Consider the following 24,640-nt stretch of genomic DNA (forward strand, 5'->3'; position numbering starts at 1 on the left):
GCAATACAATGTCTCGCTGATTATTATTATTTTCTTATTATTAAAATGTATAGTTACCAAGGATAAAAATAATTCACTGTTAATAAGTGCTATTTTATTTTATTGATGTTCATATGGTTATAATTATAAAAGTATTAATGAAAAATTACTATAATATTATGTATTACCATGACTACCTATATACAATATTATATTATAATTATTAAACGCGTAGTGTTCCTTTTCACTGTTAAACAGCACGAGACGCTATTGTCGGAGTGCAGCCGATAACGCCGCATACACTCGGTCCAGATTGAACAGTGTATATGGTTGTAATTTTAAAACTACCTATGTCACCAGTGGCCAGTCATCAGTCTCGCGATAGCAATAGTTCGATCCGATACGCACGCGTTTTTGCGCTCTCATTAATTAATTAACTCGCCAATCAATTTTATTACTGTAAATTAGCACTATATGATACGTACGATAAAAATATAAATCTTTATGTGCAGTGGCGTAACTGGGAAAAAATCTAGGGGGGGCAATGTATAATGAATGTAATATATTTATTTTTATCAAAACCCTGACACAAGGTTATATATAATATATATATATATATATTCTACGAATCGAAGTGAAAGGATTACACCAGCGTAATTTTTTTTCCTTCAATAACTATTATTACTACCTACCCAACACATCTGGCGTAGTCGATACGTCGTTCCTATCTTGGCCATGGCGGCCGCCGTTTTCTTAGATAACTCTCAAGCCTTCGATAGAGTTTGGCACGAAAGTTTACTACATAAACTACAAACATTTCTCCCTTCAACCCTCTATCTACTCATAAAATCTTATCTAACTGAACGCGCCTTTCTAATACGATACGGTTTTGCCATATAAAGTATTGATAGTATAAGTGATGGGGTCCTTCAGGGTGGCATTCTATCTCCCCTTCTCTATAAAATATATGTCTCAAACCAACCAACTACACTTAATGCATCAGTGGCAGACTATTTAGATGATAAGGTAATTATCTCACAATCCCAGGTAGCCCTCCTAGACATTTAAAACGCAAATGGTGCAGAGATCTTTTACAATAATAATAAAAAAAATTAAAATTAAAAAAAAATATATTCTTTCTATAACTTTTTGAAAACCCAGTTATAAAGTGTCATCATTAGGTGGCTTCTTTATTCAAGTTGTATTATTCATATTATTTTTTTCTCCTATCATATATACTAAATTATGTCTATTGATTTAGATTTTAAATTTGAAAATTGTCTTACACATTTTAGTTAATGTGATGTAGATGTGATCAGTATTTTTGTTTTTTTGTTATTTTTGATTTCCAATAACTCAAGTTAAAAGTATTTAGCCCTCCCCCCATAAAAAATCCTGGCTATGCCTCTGTATGTTGCAGGTTGCGTTTATACAATTATCGATATACAATAAACATTTTTATATTTTTTGCAATGTATTGGTGCTATATTAACTTGGTATTTATTATTATAATTTACTTAAACATCAAATATATATTCAAACTTTTGTTTAATCAATTAGAATTAAACGAAGAAACTGATGAAAGAAAAACCGTTGTTTATAAATGTAAGTAACTCTTTCTCCATTTTTCCAAAAATGTTATATTTTAATAACTTAAAATTATATAAAATATTTTTAGAAACATGTTGGACTATGTTAATTTTATTATCAAATGTATTTATTTTTTTTTAATGAATCATAAATCCTTCTACAAAAATAAGACACAGAAGTATTTAAATTTTGGGTAGCTAAGCTAAGTGATGTACTTAATGAAATGTATACTTTATCAAATTTTCAGATTTTGCAAATCAAATGATACGTTTTAAAAAGAAATGTAAGTATTTTACTTTACTCTAACATAATTATCATAGTAATATTAAATACCGACTAACTATATTGTTCGTCTAAGTTTTTTTCTATTATAAGATCTATCTTAAGCCTTAAATGTTGAACACCGTGACGACTGACAAAGCGTCTTTCGATTTGAGACATTATTTGGTGGGAGAAACATTATTAAGTAGGATAAATTCCTCGATGAGAATATATGAGAAATCGAATAACAACACCTGCCATAGAACGTGACGGATGTAGTGGGCCAACAACTGGTTGTCAAAAACACAGGTCGTGTCAAAATAATAAAAATGTCAAAATATTTCTAAGTGTCGTTTATTAATTTAATTGAAAAATATTGTAAGTGTTTTTCTTATTGAAAATATTTCTAAGTCCAAATGATGGAGACTGACGTGAAGATGCTTGCACTAACTCTGGTAAATCACGTCTATCGGAGTCCTCTCCTGGACCCCCTTATATAGTCGGTGTCCCCCGACCTACTACCTACGTCCCTTATGGTCTATTATTAAGTTCGTCATTCGTTCTCACGCTATTACGCATTTCAGGATACACGTGCGATGATAAATCTATATATGACATCCGGTGACGCTTGCCCACGCGCGGGTGGTCAACCTTGATGAAGATTCTCAGAACTCGAAATATGGTTATGATTATCGATTATTACTATAGGCCTACAATGCGTCGCGAAGTTCGTTCATCTCCCAGTTCCGAAGGTTAAAGTCATAGGTGGTTTTGACTCTCTTATTATAATTATTATTTTCCATATTGCTTAGGTCTAGTGCGTTACCGCCCAGGTGTGTAGATACTTCCCCATTACGTTAAATGTTTATTTCTACATATCGTAGTATCCTTATTGCGTGTTATGTTATTCGAATACATCAGTAATCGTTACCCTAATACTTATGCCTACGTCGTGGTATCCTTATTATTTATTATATTATTAGTATGGCACATCAGAGCACGCAGCACGGTATTCAACATTTAAGGCTTAAGGACATAAAGGAGTTCCTTACGTTAATGGTTGTATACATGTGTTTTATTGTACATAACTTTAACATTAGTTATGGTTAACTATACAAGTGAATTTCTATGCGTGTTTTTATTATCTATGGTGGCATAACGATAACGAGAGACGAGGACGAGGGACGAGGACAGCGAGCCAGAGCTCCTCTTTTTATCCTATTTATGCTAACAATCGTAAACATAAAAATAACCCATTAACCAATAATCATATTTATTGATAATTAATTATCAATATGACACACATAATTAATATTCACATCTGGATATGATATCTGCCATATTATGGTGTTTGAAAATGGACGTATCCGAGTTGGGTCTGAGATAACATTTATTATTATATTACTCTACATGGTAAACAAGGAATGTGCAACGGAGTCGATGGCAGACGAGGGATCGGAGTATCAGGGTATCAGGGATTTGAATCGGCCATTTAAACTACTTATGGTTATGAATATATTTATTTTTACTAGCTTAAAAAAAAATAATTTAATTTAGATAAAAATTATATAAATCAAATAAACATAATTATACCATGTAATATTTCAGGGGAATTTGAAATATATGAATCATCTGGTATTTTTATTCGTTACTGTAAGTTATGCATTTAGTTATGTAATTAACTGCTCTGATTTTTTATACAATACGAAACCTTTTATAGGTAGGTACCTATTATATATAGACACATGTATGGGAATCTTGTATTACATTTTTAAATCTTAGAAATAATTAGAAAATTGTGAAATTTTATGCATTTCATCAAAATTTTAAATTTAAATGTTTAAAAAAAATATTGTTACCATGTACTTTTATTATTCTTTAATTGATAATTGAACAACTTATAAGGAGCCTAGTATTAAATTTTGAAATATTTTTATGATTACATTGATGTAACTATTATTTAGGCCTAATATTAAACATAAAACACATTTTTATGAAAACTGATATTTATATGTTTGAACTAATAATTAATAGTTATATTCTTATATTTTCTTCTGTCATATATTGAATGTACTATTAGTTATTTTTAAATCATTATGAAAAAACAAATAAAATTAGTGACTAAGTACAAATAACTATTAAAAATAAATATCTTTCTAATCTATTTTCAGTAATCCATGATAAAATTAAAAGCCATGGTTTGTATAATACATAACTATTTTTTTAAATTTTATTCACATAAAAAATGTACACTATTTTGTGTATATTATATATCAGAGGTGGGCCAACCAATCGATCGCGATGGACCGGTCGATCTCGAAATGAATTTGAGTCGATCGCGATTCGCGACAACCTTTCGAAATTTCTTGAATTTTTTATTTTTTTTCAGAAAACAATTAAAATATTATTTTTTTTTTTGTAAATTTGTATATCTTTGTATATCCCACGAATATAAAAATTATGTTTAGAATAAAGCAATAAATAACTATGAAAAACGAGATAATACACAGATATCGAATAAAAAGTGTAATATAATAAAGTGTACATATATAATATATTTTTGGTTATTGACAACCTTTTGTTTTTGGTCGATCGCGATTCGCGACAACCTAGAAATCTCGGAGGTCGATCGTAAGTCTATTAAAGTTGGCCACCCCTGTTGTATATTATCTATAAATAGATATTATTTTAATAAAAGCAAATTAAGAGTAAATTATAGTATAAAAAAAGTAGCCAAATGGTGAGATTTAATAAACGTATATAAAGCCAGACTAGGTATATTTTTTTCTCCATGACAGGTTAAATTTAAATGAACGAATATTAGAGGATTCTAACTTCTAACGGTTCAATGTCGAATGCAGAACTATTAGTAACAAATTTTGATTATGGTAAACATTTTTATCATCATTATAAAAAAAAATTCGTAATTCATTTTTTTACATTTAATTTGGCATAGAAAATTATGGTGTTTAGAATTTTGTAAATTTCTATGGTTAATAATTTTTGCATTACTTTAGGATACCGTACATCTAAATCGATTTAAGAAAAGTATTTTACAATAAATTTTAGTGTCATTATGTAGTAGTCCCAGTTAAGGCTTTTTAAAAAATACATTCTGAGGTATTTTATGTTTAGTGAAATTGGATTATTACAATATTGTCGATTTTAATTTAAGGACAAATTTATTGTTAGAAAGTAAAAACTATATGGTTGAATTTGCTTTTATTTATTTTAACTTTTCAGTTTCGACGTCAAGTTTCCATTTGATAAAGTTTAGATTGTTGTTGTTTAGATGAGAAGATTGGATTTTTGTATTTATTGTCGTTGTATTCATCAATAAAAGTATTAGGGATAATGGTTTCATCTAATATTCATCTGCTAGATTTTTAATAGGACAGGAGCTATTGTTGTATCATGTTGTACTTTCGGCCTATAAAATGAAGATGGATCAGGGGATAGAGTGGTATTGAAGAGAACATTTACAATAGTTATAGAAAAATTTAAAAAAAATAAATAATAATCGGAAGTAAGATTTTTTCAATTTATAGAATAGATGAGCACTGAACATTCTATATTTTATTTTATTATTATATTTACGCTAAACGGCAATTACAAGAATTATGTAAAGTACATAAATTTGGTGAGTGATAACAGATCAATTAAATTAAATTAACAATTATAACAGCTTAGACTAAATAATTACAAAGAAAATGCAGCATTTAAGATATAATAGTATATATACAGATAAATAATTTATCTTATTTTGTTATGGTGATGGAGGTTGTTTGTTAAATCGGAGATGAAGATATCTATAGATAATGATTGTCTATAGATTGGGTTGAGTCAAGGGACAGTGAATTTTGTATAGTGCAGAGGTGTTAATATTAGGCAGATATACAGTTGTTATTTTGAGATTTGTTGGTATTGCAACTGTAGTTATGATGCTTAGTATTTATGTCACCACTAATATTGTGGGTAAGGTAATTAAAAAAATATTCAAATTAGTCAATTGTTATACTTTTTCTTGGAGGGTTATAGGAAACAGCTTTATAGAAAGGGGAATATTGTTTGTTAGTAGTATAAAGATTGCACTAGTTTGTAAACATAATTTTGAATGTAGCTTGAGAAAAGAAAGAATTGAATAGATACGCGAAAGAAAACCACAGAGCTTGCTTAGTAGCATTTGAGTGATTGAATAAGGATAGTTTATAATCAGAAATATTTAGTCTTTAGTGATTTATGATATAAGATTCTGATATAAAGGCAATGTCAAATCTTTTATGGTATAATATTGGATATTATATTGGATATTTATACGGATGTATGCAGTTGCAGTTCTATAAAAGGACACGTAGAGAATTTTGAGTTAGATTATTTATCATTATTATTTGTTATTTTAATTAATTGTATAACAAATGTTGTGATCACTGACAGGAAAAAGTTTAAATGAATTAATTTAATCTATTGATTGATTAGAGAATGATGTCATAAGATTAGGATTTGGTTTCCCACAAGATGTAGCTTGAGAGGAAATATGCGAGACTGTGTTTTGGCAAAGAGGGATAACGCGGAGGTCTCCTGTGCTGGCTTCTTTTAGGGTAGAATTTTCATTTTGGAGAAAAGTTGTAAAAATAGGTCTTTGGTACTTTTAGAGTTACATATATATTTAACACCACCTGCATGTGATGGTTTCCTTGAAGTAGTACACAGATGGGAGGTCGTCATTCGGTTTATTACACGTGAACGATCTGTGATCCTTATCATAAAGGATACAATTTGGAGTGTATTATGATAAACTATGATACCCATAATAGTGCTTACAAGGCACTATTTCAATATTTTAATTCATTAAAATTTTAAATAATATATAATCTATTAAACCAAAACATACGCAAACATACATACATAAATACAAATATTTTATCCTCTCAAGAAACGCACATTTAACATTCATATCTACTACACTCACACAGTTATCTCTCAATCACCGTTTCGTCAAGCAACTAACTAAATTTAACCATTTTTCCTCTTTTATATAACAACAATTCTGATTATAATAAAGAAATAGTGACCTAAAAATGAAAATAAATTGGTCTGATTAAATAGTTGAATATTTATTAAGAAACTCAAATCACCTACGCCGATGGATTAAAGGTGTTTTATTTTGTTTAGACTAAGTAGATAATTATTCTAATTGCTTTCAAAATATCTTGTAATATGAATTAATAATTACTGATTTAATCGGCATACTATAAAAATTAAGATAAAGTTAAATAATTGATTTTGTGCTTACAGATATTAGCCCTGATGATAAAGTTTTTATTTCAAATAATGGAGGTAAATAAACTGAATACTTACAAATTTTATTAATTATTTGTTATTACTTCCTTTTAATACGAAGTACGATACATGGATTTTACTCTTAATCATCTGTACCCACTAAAAAACATTTAACACAATAATATAAATTACATTTACTAGACATAACATAGTGATTATTTTACTCGTAAATAAACATTATTCAAACAGTATTAACGTTTATATTTGGTACATTATTTACAGTTTCACTACAAAAAAAACATTATTGAAAAATAAATAATATTAATTATTTAAATTTTTAAGTTGCCTACAACATATGTTTATAATTACATATCCTTATAGGAATTGTTGAGAGTAACTAATTAATAAGTAATTATAACGTATTAAAAGCCTTAATACGTGAAGTGATGCCACAGCTAGAGGTACCCTGAAAACTATTGGTCTACCATACTCCATGCATTAAAGCTTTAATACTTATAAATTTTAATATTTTTTAAAAAAAAACTACAGGTTCAAAATTCATATAATTATTTAATAACTTCAAATCAAGTATAAAAAAAATATTTTACAAATGTTTATAAAATTAATAATGTTAGAGATTATAAGTATTAACTATTTACTGTTAATGTTAATATAATCACTGCATGTGAATAAAATTATAAGACATGTATTATAAAATACAGCAAAATTATTTAAAGTACGATTATTAAATTTACTTGACATTTTTGATAACATATGGTCCATATATGTAATTATAATATAATAATATGAAGATTAACACTTACCAAAATTTATAATTAAATGCTTTTCAGTCAAACAATCTATGGACGTAGTTACGGCGTTTCTAAAATATTTCAAAGAAAGTATGTAATCAGTTTTTATTATTGTGATAATTAGGTACTGAAAATGAGAGTATAATACTGGATACTAATTTTATACTAATAAGATTGATTAATAATAAGTAAATGTTAAAATTATGCATGCAATTTCATATTTGTGTAACTCTTCTAGTTATGCTACTATTTGATCATAGATAATAATGAATATGAGGTTATAACCAGGGCTTGAAAATTGATACCGATATTGGACACCGATTATGAATACCGGTTAAAACTGTTAAAAGCAAAATCGAAAAAAAAATATCGGTATCCGAAACCGAAATCAAAATCTGAAAAAATAAATACCGATATCAGAAACCGAAATGAATAATAACAATAATAAAATGACTTATAAACTATTGATTTTAATTAGTCTAATAAACATCGAGATGTAAAAATATAAATACAATAAGAGCTGGGGATTTAGGTGGCGATGAAGGGTGAGATCAAGGCTAAGGATATTCCTCTTACTGCTTAGTGCCCCCCTGACCTGTGGACTACAAGCATATATACCTAATAAAATGTATAATACTTAAAATATAATACTAATTATTGTGCCTATTTTAAATCAATTTTTAAGCAAGACACGACGTTTTAAATTTCTTTTATTATAAATAATTATACATAATGTTAGAAGAGTTCAAAATAATTTTAAAGTTAATTTGAGTTAAAATTTCAATATGCCAATTTTTTAACTAACATATTTTTTGAATAGTAATTTTTAGTATAACATCGTACAATGTAAACTTTTATTATTATGAATATATGTATGGTCCAAATACCTGATTTACAATTCTACATTTATATAAATATAATATTATATTATGTCTGAGGTACCTCGTACCTATGTGGTATAGCTAGGTGTCATCTATATTACAGGGGTGGGGAACCTGTGGCTCCGGAGTAGCATGCGGCTCTTTAACATGCAACCTGCGGCTATTTGGATAATTATCAATCGAAATCCGTAAAATTTAAATTAAATTATACCTGCGTTATTATAGTGATAAATAAAGTTTTCTATATTTTCTAAATTTAAGACGTATTATTATGTTTTTATTGCCTACCAATTTCTCAATGAAATCATAATACTATCTTTATTCTAATAATATGTACTAATAAAGTAATAATTTATATACTACAATTAAAAAAAAAAGGATGTTCAAATCTGTACGGCTCCCTGGATATCATACTTTTGTAATTTTTTAAAAAAATGGCTCTTTCCTACGAAAAGGATCCAGGCCCCTGATCTATAATATTATGTTATTTCTAATGACTTATGATTAACAGCGTCACACACACTTAATAATTATTTTAAATTTAAAGAATAATATAATATACATTATTCAATGTGTATTTTAGGTTTGGATAATTATTTTAAATTGACTACTGGTATTGATATAGGTAAGTAGCATAATATCTTGTTATTATTTTCAACGTTATGTGCTTATAAAAAATAATCAATTAATAAATAATAGTATAATACGTATATCAATCAACTAATTAATTAATATTTTATGGAATTATACCAATGGTGTCATGTCATAAAATAGTTTATGTGGTTTAACCTAACCCAATTAAAACAATATTTACGTAATTTGTGCCACACTTAAAAATTAATTTTGGTAAATTGCGTCACTTTAAAATAACTAAACATTTTTTTTTTTTGTAAATAAACATATAAAAGTCAGCCATATTATAATTTTAATTAAATATATATAACTATAAGTATACTGAAATTCTATTAATTGAAGTTTAAAGTGTGCCGTAGATTACATAGGTATTCCACTTCGTTTTCTGTCGTAGCGCTAGTTTACTGTTGTCGCATTCTGGCTATTGTCACCGGGTTAGACTGAATCCGGAATTACTCGGTGTCGTAGGCCTCGTGTAACCATAGAACATAAAATAAGTGACAGTCAAACAGCTGATCGATTTTTAAAAGTAAAATATTAAAGTAGTTAAGAAAAAAATAAAACTGACGGAAAGTCACACTACAGATGTTGAGTTAATAGTTTAATTTACTCTAATATTAAAGCTAACAAACTTGCTATTATACGAATTTGTATAGCGAAGATAACAAATGTCAGTAAAACGTATTGTCTTTGTGTAATATGAAAACTTTACTGAATTATGTATATAATATATAATTGTTTAATAATTAGAAAAGATCACCGATGAAAATAACAAGAATTTATTTTATACAAGAAGTAAGTCTTAATATTGTAAAATAATGTCTAGTATAAAAAATATTATCTAAGTTCACCCACCTTATTTTTATTATTTTATTATAATATAAATAGTTAATATACATTTTAAAAAAATCAATTTGATTTCGTTCATAATTTAAAATTGTATTTGACCTTTCTGTATAAAAATAATATTTTTCAGTGTTAAGGACTATGTCAAACATCTACAACGCATACTTCGGTAAATTTATAATCACTATTAGATAAGATTGTGCAATAGTAAACAAATTAACGCAAAAAATATCTTTTAAAAACATGTCAACGTCTTCCAGGAATATTGGCTATTGTGTGATCTTTATGTAAAACACCTATTAATACAATTTTAGAAAATATAATATTCTAGATATATCAAATTTCATTAAATTCTAATCATTACAAAGTAAAAAAATATTTAATTATATTTTAAGTTTTTTCACATGACATACAAATTGTTATTTAAAAGCATAAACAGGACGTCAGGACATTATTCGTTATGGTATCTATATTTATGAAGTTATAAAGATATCAAAAATCACTAATCAGATTACATAATATCGAACCATATATAAAGATCATCTACAATTTCGTACTTAAGTGTTTTTCAATTAAATCACTCAGTAACTCATATTCGTTGAACGTGCAAAATATGTTTTAAAAGAAAATCGCTTAGAATATTAGCTGAATAGTGCTGATTTATTTGTATAACGTTAGTGAAGTATTTAAAACGTTCATTGTACCCCATAATATAAGAATAATGATATTTATGAAATGTTATTGTCTTAGTTTATAGTTGAATAATTAGTAATAACTATGAATTTCAAAACTTTCTCAAAAACAAAAAAAATGCTAATCAAATTTATATATTTTGATTTTTGATTTTCCTAGATACATTCTTCGCACCACTTAAAACTAATATTAAAATAATTTTATGTTTTTATAAAATACCTAACTAAACTACATTTCACTTTGTAGTGGATATTACAGCAGGAATAAATGTACGCAGTTTTGTTGAACTAAGTAAGATAAAATGTTGTACGATAATTATTTTCAACTTTTATAAATTACAAATAATTATTAAATATTATAATAAATTAATATTTTATAATTTAAATACAAGCTATATGTAAAATTATCCAATTATAAGTGGTTAATGTATCATGCCGATGTAGATCTTTATATTTCTCACAATTTTTATCAATTGTATAATTAGTACCTATGTTATTATTTTTGTATGAGTGTAAACATTTAACCTTGCAAATAATTATATTTATTATTATAAATTGTACTCTTTTATCAATAGCCTATGCCTTAATCCTGTATATTATTAAAATATACATATTATTTATATATAATATATAACATATATTTTAGCAAAACTTGTCTTTACGGTCTTACGTGTAATAAAACAATCAGAGAAATTACAATGTATAAATAGTAATCTAAGTAAATATCTATTCATTTTCAGTGATAAATAAAGCAGAAGCTATATTAGAGTTAAACAAAACCAAAAAGAGTAAGTTTATTTTAGATTATTGACAAGAAGAATTTAATAATAATGAAGTTCTATCTATGTGTTAATTTTCAATTTTTATAATATTATTATTGTTATTATATTATGATACTGTGATAATTATTTATTTTACTCTAAAAATAATCAGTAGATAATTATTGCTTATTGATTCATTAAAGGTTAACGAGTAACCACTATAAATGATACAAAACATTTTTAGATTTAATGATTATAATATTATGTTGATGATGTTAAATACTTTTTGTGGCGCACCAAAGTTGAATGCCATATTATTACAGTGAAACCTAACTTAACGGACACCTCTCTTAACGGACAAAATGACCCGGTCCCGGCAAAAAGATAGGCATTCCAATGTATTGACACGGCTACGGCGGTAGGTACTCTGTGAGTCCGCGGTGAGCACGATGTATTTTTATTGATGATAACAACGGTACACAATAGCTAGTTGTCAAATGTCACTATGTCAGGTGTTTACGACATAAAAGAAAATACAGAATTATGCTTTAGGCCGTCTTACGACCAGGAGACGTTGTCGCCGTTGTCGGTAAGACGGTTCATGCTAGAGAGCGAGACGACCGGCTGCCGGTCCTCGTCCGGACCGACTTGTCTTTGCGTCCCACCCTGTGCCTTTGTGGTGTGAGGGGAGAGTCGACGGTATCGTTGCCCATAGTGGCAGTTGATAAAGTGCAGACCGGTCGCTGCAGTGTCTGTACTTTTGTACCGGTGACCGTTGCGTACCGTGTTATGACCTGTTTATAATGGACTCTTTGTAATACGAACACTGACACTAATATTTTATTATAATAATATATGTACAATATTAATATCGGAGTCGGTATTTTGCGTCCCGCAAAAAAGGTCATAGTTATATACTGTCTAAATTGCGGCCCGAGTATATTTTATACATACGTAAATTGCGGCCCGGGATATTTCGATTCCAATCGGCTGATTACATTATCTTTAATATTGATCGATAAGGAAATAATACGCTCACTTATATAATAAATATTATTAGCAGCCAGTGTGCATTTGATCGAAAATCTTTGCACGAGTTTTTACATTGGTCTACAGTATTTACAGTATTTGTAATTTAGTATTTGGTAAATTAATATTTGTATTTTTTTTTAATTTAATAACAATGGAAGTTATGAAAAGCGAAAAAAATAAAATTTAGGTAGGCAAATATATAAAAATATACCCGGGCCGCAATTTACGTATGTATAAAATATACCCGGGCCGCAATTTACATAAAAAACTTGAAACGGGACGCAATTTACAGCGACCCATTAATATAATATAGGTAGGTACGTACAACATTTTCATTGTCCACAGATATGTTTCTAATTTTACTGATAAAACACTGAAACTTGTCTAAAACGGACACCTGTCTATAACGGACAATTATTTTAGTCCCGTGACTGTCCGATTATACAGGTTTCACTGTATAATATAACAGTAGTTTAATAAGAGATTTAACATTTCTCGATTGTTACCTAATTTGAGTTTACCTAAATTGGATATGTATTGTTTATTACTCGTATACATAAATTAATAATTTAGTATAGAACTTGAGTTTTAGTCAATAAAAATAGGTATTAAATACTAAATAGGTACATATAAGACCATATATATTACTATAGTAGATTCTGCACGGCGTTGTCCGTTGATTTTTTTAAACTCCTTTAGTAAACTATACAGAATATTAACATAACTTACATAGCTATAGTTAGATAACTCAAAATAAAATACAAAACTTAAGTTATATCTATACATAATAGGCATACCTATTTTATTTTCTGTAACCAATTGCAAACAATATATTATATATTATAAAATAAAGTATATAGTTTTTCGTAATTTAACTAATAAGTAGATAATAACTTTATTTAATTATTTATTTACTAGATTATAATTTATTAAAATTTATTTTACTTTTTATATTAACTTACTTGACTTTATTACATATTTAACTAAAATAAATAAGAAATACAAAATCTAAACAACTTTATTTAAAAAAAAAATGTTTATTGAATTTCAGTTGTTGTTATACCACTGGAAGATCTAATCTCTACAAAAAGTAAGTTTTATTATACATTTGTATATACATTATTGAATAATTACGGTTTTAAAGTATAATTTAAACTTGATTTTAGAATTAAAAAAATAAAGCCTCATTCTCGTTGAGTGGTTATTCTACTCTAAATGTTTTTAATGTTTAAGAAACACTAATGCCGGGTTGCATGAACGTCCGTTAAACGTTTAACGAGCCGTTAGCGCACTAACGAATGATTAAAATTTTATTCATCCGTTAAACAATCTTTAAACTTTAATAATTTTATTGGGCCGTTAAAATATAGGTTACCAGCTCATTAAACTAATGGGCCGATTTCGGCTCTTTAAATTTGAATCATTCGATAATCCTATAGTTATCACGTGTACTTAGTAGTAAGTACATCGTCACCATAGAACTTAATATAGTACTTTTTCTGTGATAAGCTTAAACTTCTACACAAATCTTGGTATCATGTTTAATACCAGTATATTTTTATTGCACGGTTTGTGCAACCCAAATAAAGTATATTATAAAACTAAAATTTTCACGCTCAATGTCGTGAATATCTTCTTGATTCATAAAATAATGATATTGAAAAATATTAGAAAACTTATATATCCCAACTAATGAATAACATAATTAAAATATATATATATATAATTAACTTAATTTTATATAATTATATAAAAACTAGATCCGTGATTTTGATTGGTAAAATAAAAAAAAATTCTTATTGATTTTTAGATAATTTTGTTGAAAAATATATGACTAAGTATAATGTCGAATGTAGTAAGTTTAAATATTTTAATTTTTTAATATTGATCATGTGAATTATAAACTCGAGACTATAGCACTTTTAATTCATATCCCGTGGTTGTGATTTACACAAATAACCAAATCTAAAAATAATGATCTTTTTATTATTATTCATTCTTTAAAATTTAATATTTAACAATTATCAATTTGCTCTTGATAATATTTACTTATAGTAAAAAATGTATTTTAAAAAAAAAAACAAAAAATTTGAAATAAAAATAATAACTTAATATCAGATTTAAAACATTATAATAAAGTCAGTGTAAGTCAATTTTCACTACCGTTATATACAAATTCATAACATTTATTTTGGATTTTTAGTGTTTAAAATTAATATTTAATATGATATAATCTAAATTTTCAACATTAATAAAACTGGAAATATTAGTACCTTAGTACCTAGATACCTAGTAAATTTATATAAGTCATATTAAGAGAACAAGAATTTAACGTATTTTATGTATTTATTATATGAAAATAATACAGTACCTATTGTGTCTATTTTATTACTAAATGTTTTAGGTATCTATTGTAATCTTTAAATCTGTCATAATATATTATGAATTTGAAAAATATGGTTTTATTATTTACTTTCAGACATGCCAGTGAAAGTTCATTGGAAAAGTATTAATTATTTTATTTTATTTATTTATAATACTAGCCGATTTTAATATAAATATAATGTAATTTATCCGAAAAACGTTGTTTTGCCTTTTTTTTTTTTTGATGGCAATTATAAGTTCTAAGGTTAGGTACATCAATGGGAGCATTAACCGAACTTAATAAGTGAAAATTATGATTTCGATAGCATAACACACAATAATCTTTATTTATTATATAAAAATATAGATATGACCAATTACTCTCTATTTTTATCCGTGATATATTGGATTTTGTTGGACTATGTAACGAACTAATTAAGCAGATATAATATTTTTTTACGTAATTTCATTACTCCGCACAAAAACTAAAATTGAGGAACCATAATTTAATCGTAGAAACATCATTTAGTGTCTTAAGTGCTAAAACTATTATCACTCCAGAAAATACTGCTCATACTTTCCCAGATGCGTCCGCTACGGAGGTAACCATCTTTCCTCCAGTTGTAGTAAATCAAACGATTCACCTGCCAAATATCTGGTGAACTACAAAGATACTTTTCACATTAAATCTATATATATTATTATTACACTTTAATACCTATATAGTGCTATACAACTACCTTATTAAATATAATTTACACTATATTATAAATTACCTTTTCTTCAAGGGCGTCATTTCACATTTTTTCATGGGATGCAAAACCAATATTGAAAATCTAAAGTAATACCAGTCACTCGCATGGTCGAGTCATCCCATGAATTTTTTTCAACACACTTTTTGTGTAAATGTAGATAATTTTATAGAAATTATAGTATAAAACAAATAACAATAATTTTGTTCATGGGATGCATTTGTACACCCTTGCATCCCACAAATGACGCCACTGCTTTTCTTAAAATAATTAAATATATTATTAATACAAAGGTACATGGTAATTCACCAAGTATGCTTATCTCTTGTAGCCACACAATTACACGTTTATTTTAATTATTAATTTTATAATTAATAATTAACTTTATCGGACTAAATGTATGCCTATAACACTCACAAAGAATGTGGCTTTCTATTGGGAAACGAATTTTAAAAATAGGTTCAGTAGATCCAAAGATTTCCCTTAACAACGTCAAAAAACGACTTCTCTTTAAATAATAGTATAGAATAGATATAGATATAGATAATGAGTAATAACTACTTAGGATTTTAAAGATATTTGTTGAATCAGCAGCTATATATTATATTATATTTACAGATTATAGATGCTTATTAATAACGTTAAAAATTATTTAACTTTACAGGGATTTTAAATTACCGTAAGTTTGTGGAATTTATATTTTATATACTAAACAATAAATATTATCACTATTGTCTATTATAATTATATCAAACAAAAAACAAAAAGCTATTCAGCATTCATATTAATATACTAATATACTATTACTATACACATTTGTTAGATATAGATTGAATTTTGTAACTATACAAATGTCATCATGTAAATGAACCTATAATAATTTTAAAAACGTATTCAAAATTATGTATGGACGTATGATTAAATAAGCAACAGTAATATATGTGTTATGTTTTCATGATAATATTTATTCGAAAAAATAAAAATAAGATAACAATTTTTTCAATAACAGATTACCCCAAATAACTAATAAGCAGGTATAATAAACCACCCATACGTAAAAGCCAAACTAGTTTTCAACTTTAGGTCATATTGTTCTGTCTTCTGTGTCTATACATTCCGTAAAAGTCACTCTTCTATTTCTGACCTCAGTGGCTCAGTATTATCATTAGCTACGCTATGTATATTATATTATAATATTATCATCAATTAATTTTGGATTGTACTTTAATAATATCACATGGTGGTAATATAATATGTTATTAATTAAAAATAATAACTATACAATCATTTTATTACGTTTGTCATTTATGTTGCAAATGCCAAATAAATTTTAAATAAAAATATACCTATTTCCCTTATTGCGTTTTGAATTAGTAATTTAATTATAATTATTAATTTGATTAACTCCAAAATAACACTTAAGTTGTTGAACCAGAAATGTAGTTTTATCGAATAATAAAATAAAAATAAATAAACAGTAAATATACGAGTATTATAAGATTAATCAGAAAATGAACAGTAGTATTACCAAGTTTCATGTACACATAAAAAGTATTTAATTGATAACTATCGAGTGTATCTATAATTATTTAATAATTATAACATGCGGACAAGAGTAGTCAATGAAAATTGTGTTTAGTTCAATAATATAATATGTAATTCTATATTTACTTTTAATATTATATTAATAATTTATAACATTTTATCAATCATCAATATTGTTCTATTTTTAGTTACGAATACATGTGAGTCAATTTTATTTATATAATTATATTAATTCTTTTTTTTTTCATCACGCATAAATTTGATATAAATTTAATAGGTAGTATAATCTATTACAATATAATTTAATAATTATGAAAGAGGTGTATAATGGTTTTCGTTTGCTTCACTGGTGGATAGTACCTACTACTAATTCGCTTCGTACTTTTTTAGAAAATCAAGGAAGGCAACTTTTAGCCTTTAGGTCTCAGAGGACCCGTCCCATGATAGTAAGCCAGTGGTTTGCAGGTTCGCTTAATTATTAAGACCAGTGGCCAGGGGGAGATGTTGATCCCCCCAAATCCTCCCATAAATACACCTCTGGGGTACTGTGAACTATGTAAAGGCATTAACTAGTAATAACTATTTGATATTTATGGTATAATATTTCTTTATAGATGAAAATAATATAATATTTATAAATAAAATTCTATAATTATTACGTATTGATGCATATTATAAATTAAAATAATTGATTTAATGGTACACATAACATTAAACCTAATGTAGAATAGAAATACTATGTTTTAATTGTCTATGTATAATGTATTTTCAGTAAAAATAATGAAGAAAAAAAAGAAAATTAAACAGGAGTAAATGTATAATGAATAGGTACGGTTTATATTTACTTTTTATAGTCTATTCAAAATAAGAAACACAGTCGCAGCTGACTACCTACTGCGCATGGGCGTGGCTTAACAACACAGCAGGCATACAGATATAGGTTAGGACAAACGGGTACCCGCAGGTGTTGTCTGACCACCGTCCGACGTAAACTGGTTAGGTTTAACCAGTTAATTGTGTTTCTTATTTTGAATATACTATAGTCTGAAATACATTTTTTTTCTACAACATTGCTTATTATATTAAATTAAACGATTGTATACATAATATGTTAACTCGTATTTGTAGTAAAACCCATTATACAGATTCTATTTAGATATGTAGATATACCTAATAAAATAAAAAAAAATGTATCTACCTATTGACAATCAAGGCCGTATCTGTGGGAGGGGTTTTGGGGGTTTTGGGGGTTTTGGGGGGCCCCCCGAAATTTTTTCGTGTTATATTATGTGGTAGTAGGTAAAATAACTATTTCAATTTCTGTTTTAATCAAAACAATTTTTTTAGCTTACCCCCCTCCCCCCCGAAATTATTTTTCAGCTACGGCCTTGTTGACAATAATTAACCCCTATATATACGCCATTGATGTCTATGCGCGATTGGATGAGAGACAAAAGACGCGCGGGTTAACATTTCAGGATCGTAAATTCACAAATATTTTCCCTGACAATATAATATAAATTAACAAAAACCCAGTCAACAAAAATTTTTTTTTCGACGATTTTAGTTACTATATATTAGCTCATATTTGTAGTGAAATTCATTATACGAATTCCACGTATACCCAATACAATGAAAAAAAGGGTGGACAAATATGTATCGCTCTGATGCAAGTATATAGTAGACGTTAAAAGTAGGTCACTATAATGGATGCTATTATACTAAAAATTTTTGGTTTTTTTTTATTACGATAAGTACAAATTATAATAAACCTTCTATATTAAATATTAAAGATTTTTTGGAAAGCCAAATTATTTTTATCCGTATTTCAAAAAAAAAACTTAGAAAATACGAAAAATTTCAATTGTCTATAAATAGCTTAAAAATGTCAAAGTATTTTGAAAATTTTATCGTAAATAAGTAACGCTAATATAAACTATTTGTGGAATTTTCAAGTATTTACAATGATTTGTTTTTGAGTTACAGCAAAATAAAAAAATCGATTTTTGTCGAAAACTGGTTATGCGTAAACATTTCCGTTACTTTTTTAGGGTTTTCCTGACCCTTTTGAAAACTACTGAAATTTTTTACTTTTGATCCCCCAAAGTACCAACTAGAATCATTTTACCTTTTCAAAAAGGGACTGAAGTCAAAAATCAAAGCACTATTACTACTCTAAAACGTGATGACTTATGACAGACACAAAAATAAAAAAATAAACAACACATCATTGTCAATGTCAAATCAATACCTACATTCATCACTCTGTTCAGTGTTCAGAATCTAAAAGTACCTATTGACAATTAAAAATAATTTTGATATATTGACATCAATACCACGATCATCTACTCTGGAAAGATAACTGTGATCAATACTAAATTCTAATTGTTAAGTTAACAAAAATAAAATAAATTAAAGAATAACTGCAATCACAAATATTTTTATAACCTAATATTATGGTACCGATTATTATTTATTAGTTCATTACTTATATGATTTTAGACCGATTACTAAACCCGCAGAAAAATACGATTTAAGAAGATGTACCTCAACATATTTATTTTTAAAATTTAATTTAATATTAATTATTGTATTTTATTATAGTTATTAGTTAGTATAATATACTCAATAAGTCAAAAACAAGTATTTTAGAAATTATTAACATTTCACTACCGGCAAGATAAATTTATATGATTTAATGTTTAACCCCAAAACAAAATATAAATGTTTAATATTAATTATTATTGTATTGCAATAAATAAATTTATTTGTACATTAGAAATATAGTTGTGGCGGAAACGGTGCAGAATCATTCTTACATGCCCCCCCTCCCCCCGAAGACTGACACACAAATAAATTTTAGGATGTTGTGTATTTTTGGTAGCCGATAAAATACGATACGGCGTACGCATATGGTATTGTCCCCCCTAAATATATTCTGGATCTGCTCCTATATAGTGTATACAATATATATATGGATAGTATAATCAAAATATTGACATATGGACTCTATGTCAGACTTTAAAACACGCCATCAAACAAGAATAGCTCCAAATTGGTTAGATGAAAATACAAGCAATCAAACAGAATTTACAATGAAGCTATTTTATAGGAAAGAATATAAAAATGTCCTGGATACACTGATTAATTTAACTAAAGACAATTAAAAAAAAAGGTCAGGCAAGTGGATATCGCTCTGCTTGTATAGTAGAGATGGGGAGTAGGTCACTATAATGGATGCGTTAAATTTGAATGTATTGACAGGTATCATTGTATACGAAAATGGATTCTGAACGGAGATGATTTGTCAGTCTAGGATATATTATATAATTACCTATATATAAATTGTAATAATATATCGTTATTTTACGCGATTTCGTAAAAAAATAAATTTCATATACGTTCACAAAATGTTATCTATATTGACGCTGGAGTTCTTTTTACAATTATTTGAAGGCAAACTTTTAAAAAATTTTATGAATTTTCAATTTCAAAATTCCTTGCAAATTTTCGCGATTTTGATATATTTTGTAAACATTTCGGTTATTTAAAACTTTAATTTTTCTACCATGTCATAACTATTAGTTTATCCCACACAGCAATTAGAAAATATTAATATTTTCATAATATTTTATATAGATGTTTTTGCCATGTTTCCAAAAGAATATTTTAGAAACATTGTGAAAATTTTTGTTGACAACGATATTAAATATTGTTAAGATAGTAAAATATTTCTATAACTTATCCAGATAAATATTGTATTATCTAAATAAGTACTTTTGATAACGTAGACTATTTAGTCGTTGTCAAAAATCAATGAAAAAAATCAAAAATTACTAAAATATATACAAAATAGGTAATTGTTTAGTGTTTATCAAATACTTATATAAAAAATATGAAAAATATATTTTGGTTTATTCCAATTAGAATGATCTAAATCTTACACATTTTTTATCAGATTTAAAATATCCCATTCTAGTAAAAATATTTATTTATAATAAAATCTGTTCTCTACTCGTGAGTAATGACTCGTATGTAGTAATAAATTAAATTAATATTAACGTACCTACCTACAGCTAGGTTACAGTATACTTTAACTGTACCGTTTACGATACCTACCTACAACTTACGACGAGAATTTTCGTTTTCTGCCAAAATGAACATCGTCCATTATTATCACCATGATCATTTTCCGAAAAGGTAATATGTACTCCGATTTCCGTCAAAAAAATTAATAAATTATTTAACATATTTTTTGAGAGCTTATTTACTTTTTATGGGCTGGTCAAATTTTTGGTACGATATTTTTGGGGTTTTTTTTTGTATGACAAATAATTTAAAATAATTTAAAATTAAAATGATAAGTTTACAGTTCGACAATTCTAGGACTAAAAATAAACCTTAGATCGAGCCGAATTTTCTTAAGACCAGAATTAGCACGAGCACCTTCACGCCAGCCTACATCAGAATATTATCATTTGGACTGCCTAATTTTTTAATTAAAAAACACTGAAATACTTTTATCATTTTCATTTATTCGACACGACTACATCTCCAAAAAATATATGTCTAATCTTCATTTATTAAATAGTTTAAAAATACCACGATGCATTATGGGTTCTGGAAATATACATCGGTTAGAAATACACGGATTCTCGGATGCATCAATCGTGGCGTACGGCGCATGTTTATATTTAAAAACAATAAATGAACGTCAAGAATGCAATGTCCGATTAATATGTGCAAAATCTCGAGTAGCTCCGTTAAAAACAATATCATTGCCTCGATTAGAGTTGTGTGGTGCACAATTACTTGCGCGACTATCAAATAAAATTATAACAAAACTAAATATTCAAATAAATGAAAAATAATTTTGGACTGATTCAACGGTCACACTCTCTTGGATTAAATCATCGTCAGCGAAATGGAAAACATTTGTAGCTCACCGGCTCGGGTTCCAACTTCCAAAGTCTTACTTCCACCTCAGAATGGTATAGCATTCGTACTAAAGACAATCCCGCAGATATAATATCGCGCGGTTGTACACCAAATAATATAAGCAATAAATTATGGTGGGAAGGACCCATCTGGTTGAAACTAAATAAATAAATGTGGCCGAAAGATATTACAAAACATGACGGATCCCAAGAAGTTTTAGAAGTAAAGGAGTGTACTCAAATATTTAGTGTTCAAGTAGAAAGCCCAATTTTAAAAAAATATTCATCATTTTCAAAATTATTGAGAATTGTTTCGTTATGTTTGCGTTTTAAAACGAACACTTTAAAATGCAAAAATTGGATTATAGGACCGATCCAGGCGGACGAGCTGCGAACTACATCGGTTGTATTAATAAAAATAGTTCAAAAAAATAATTGGTCACAATAATTAAAGGATTTGCAAAAATATAATCAGGTCTCCGAGAAAAGTAAATTAAAATATTTAAAGCCGTTCATAGATGATAATGGCGTAATTAGAGTAGGCGATCGTTTAAATAACGCCGCATCGATAAGCGTATTTCATCGGCACCCAATGTTACTACCTGCTAATAGTAATTTAACAACTTTACTATTTTCGATATGAACACATAAGATTATTGCATGCGGGCCCACAGGCGATTTTATCATCATTGAGAGAACAATATTGGCCTATTAATGGCAGAAATATAGCAAGAAAAATTGTTCATCAATGTATTACGTGTTTTCGATTAAAACCAACAATAGTTCAACCATTAATGGGTAATTTACCAAAAGAACGCGTAAATCCGAGTCGCCCTTTTAAAATATGCGGAATTGATTATGGTGGCCCCGTAAAATCTAGCTTACAACGCAAATCGCCTATAACCAAAGGTTATATATGTATATTTGTATGTTTCGCAACGAAAGCAATACATATAGAACTAGCTAGTGACTTATGACTTACGAACTCAAAAAACTATTTTTATCGAATACATTAGATCCCGAAATCCAAAAGGTAACGGCAGAACTCGGAATACGTTGACCTCCAAAATCCCCACATTTTGGAGGTCTATTGGAGGCGGCGATTAAATCGGCAAAGACTCGCTTAAATAAATTATTGGGAAGCGCTACTTTAACTTATGAAGAACTAAACACTGTACTTGTTCGAATAGAAGCGTGCCTAAATTCCCGTCCATTGACACCTTTGTCATCTGATCCCTCTGACTTTTCCGTACTTACTCCCGGTCATTTTCTGGTCGGAAGCTCTTTACTCGCTTTACCAGAACCTGACTACATAGTACATGACAACACCTCTAAATAGGTTAACGAGGTGGAGAAGAGTGAGTCATTTATTGCAAGAGTTTTGGAATCGTTGGTCAAAGGATTATTTGGTACAGTTACAACAGCGCAATAAGTGGGAGAAAGAGCGAGGACCTAGACTTCGAGTTGGCACTGTAGTAATTATGTGTGATGACAATCTTCACCCCCTGCGCTGGAAAATAGGACGAGTTGAACAAGTACATGTCGGTAGTGATGGAGTCATTCGCGTAGCGACAATTTCAACTTCTAGCGGTCAATTCAAGCAGGCAGTCCGATTATTATGTCCTTTACCTTTCGAAGGCAATCATAATTAATTAATTATTATTATTAAAATGTTTTATATTGATTTACATTGTTTATATTTGTATTCTTAAATTGAATTGTAAAATATTTGTGTTTGTTATATTGAAATATATTTTAAAATTATTATTTCAAGGTGGGCGGTATGTTAGGTAGGTATATAATATATTATTTGTAATAAGTAGTGTTTGTAATAGTTGCGATCCGCGATAACATTTATTATATTGCTATCTGTTTCTTATATCAGTTATATCTTATAATAAGCTCAGTCTCTCTACGACATCGTTGTCGATTAGAATGTGGTATTACCGCTCATCTATATATCGTGTAAAATAAAATAATTTAATAACCTAAAGTTTACAGTCCACTTTTTTGTTTTATATTATCGAACATAACTACATCGGTATTTTTTAAATTATACATTACAGTATTTCATAATAAAATATATGTACTATGTACATATGTACATATACATATACAACAATGTACGAAAATTGAAAATAATTTTTTTTCGTTTTGTTATAATAATAAATAATAATATATCCCTTGCTTTCGATAATACTGTTTAACTGTTATCACTTTATGAGTGTTATCAGCATAGACCTTATACTAGATAGTATAAGGTCTATGGTTATCA

This window comes from Rhopalosiphum padi, chromosome 2 (genome assembly GCF_020882245.1).
Source record: "Rhopalosiphum padi isolate XX-2018 chromosome 2, ASM2088224v1, whole genome shotgun sequence".
NCBI lineage: Eukaryota > Metazoa > Arthropoda > Insecta > Hemiptera > Aphididae > Rhopalosiphum > Rhopalosiphum padi.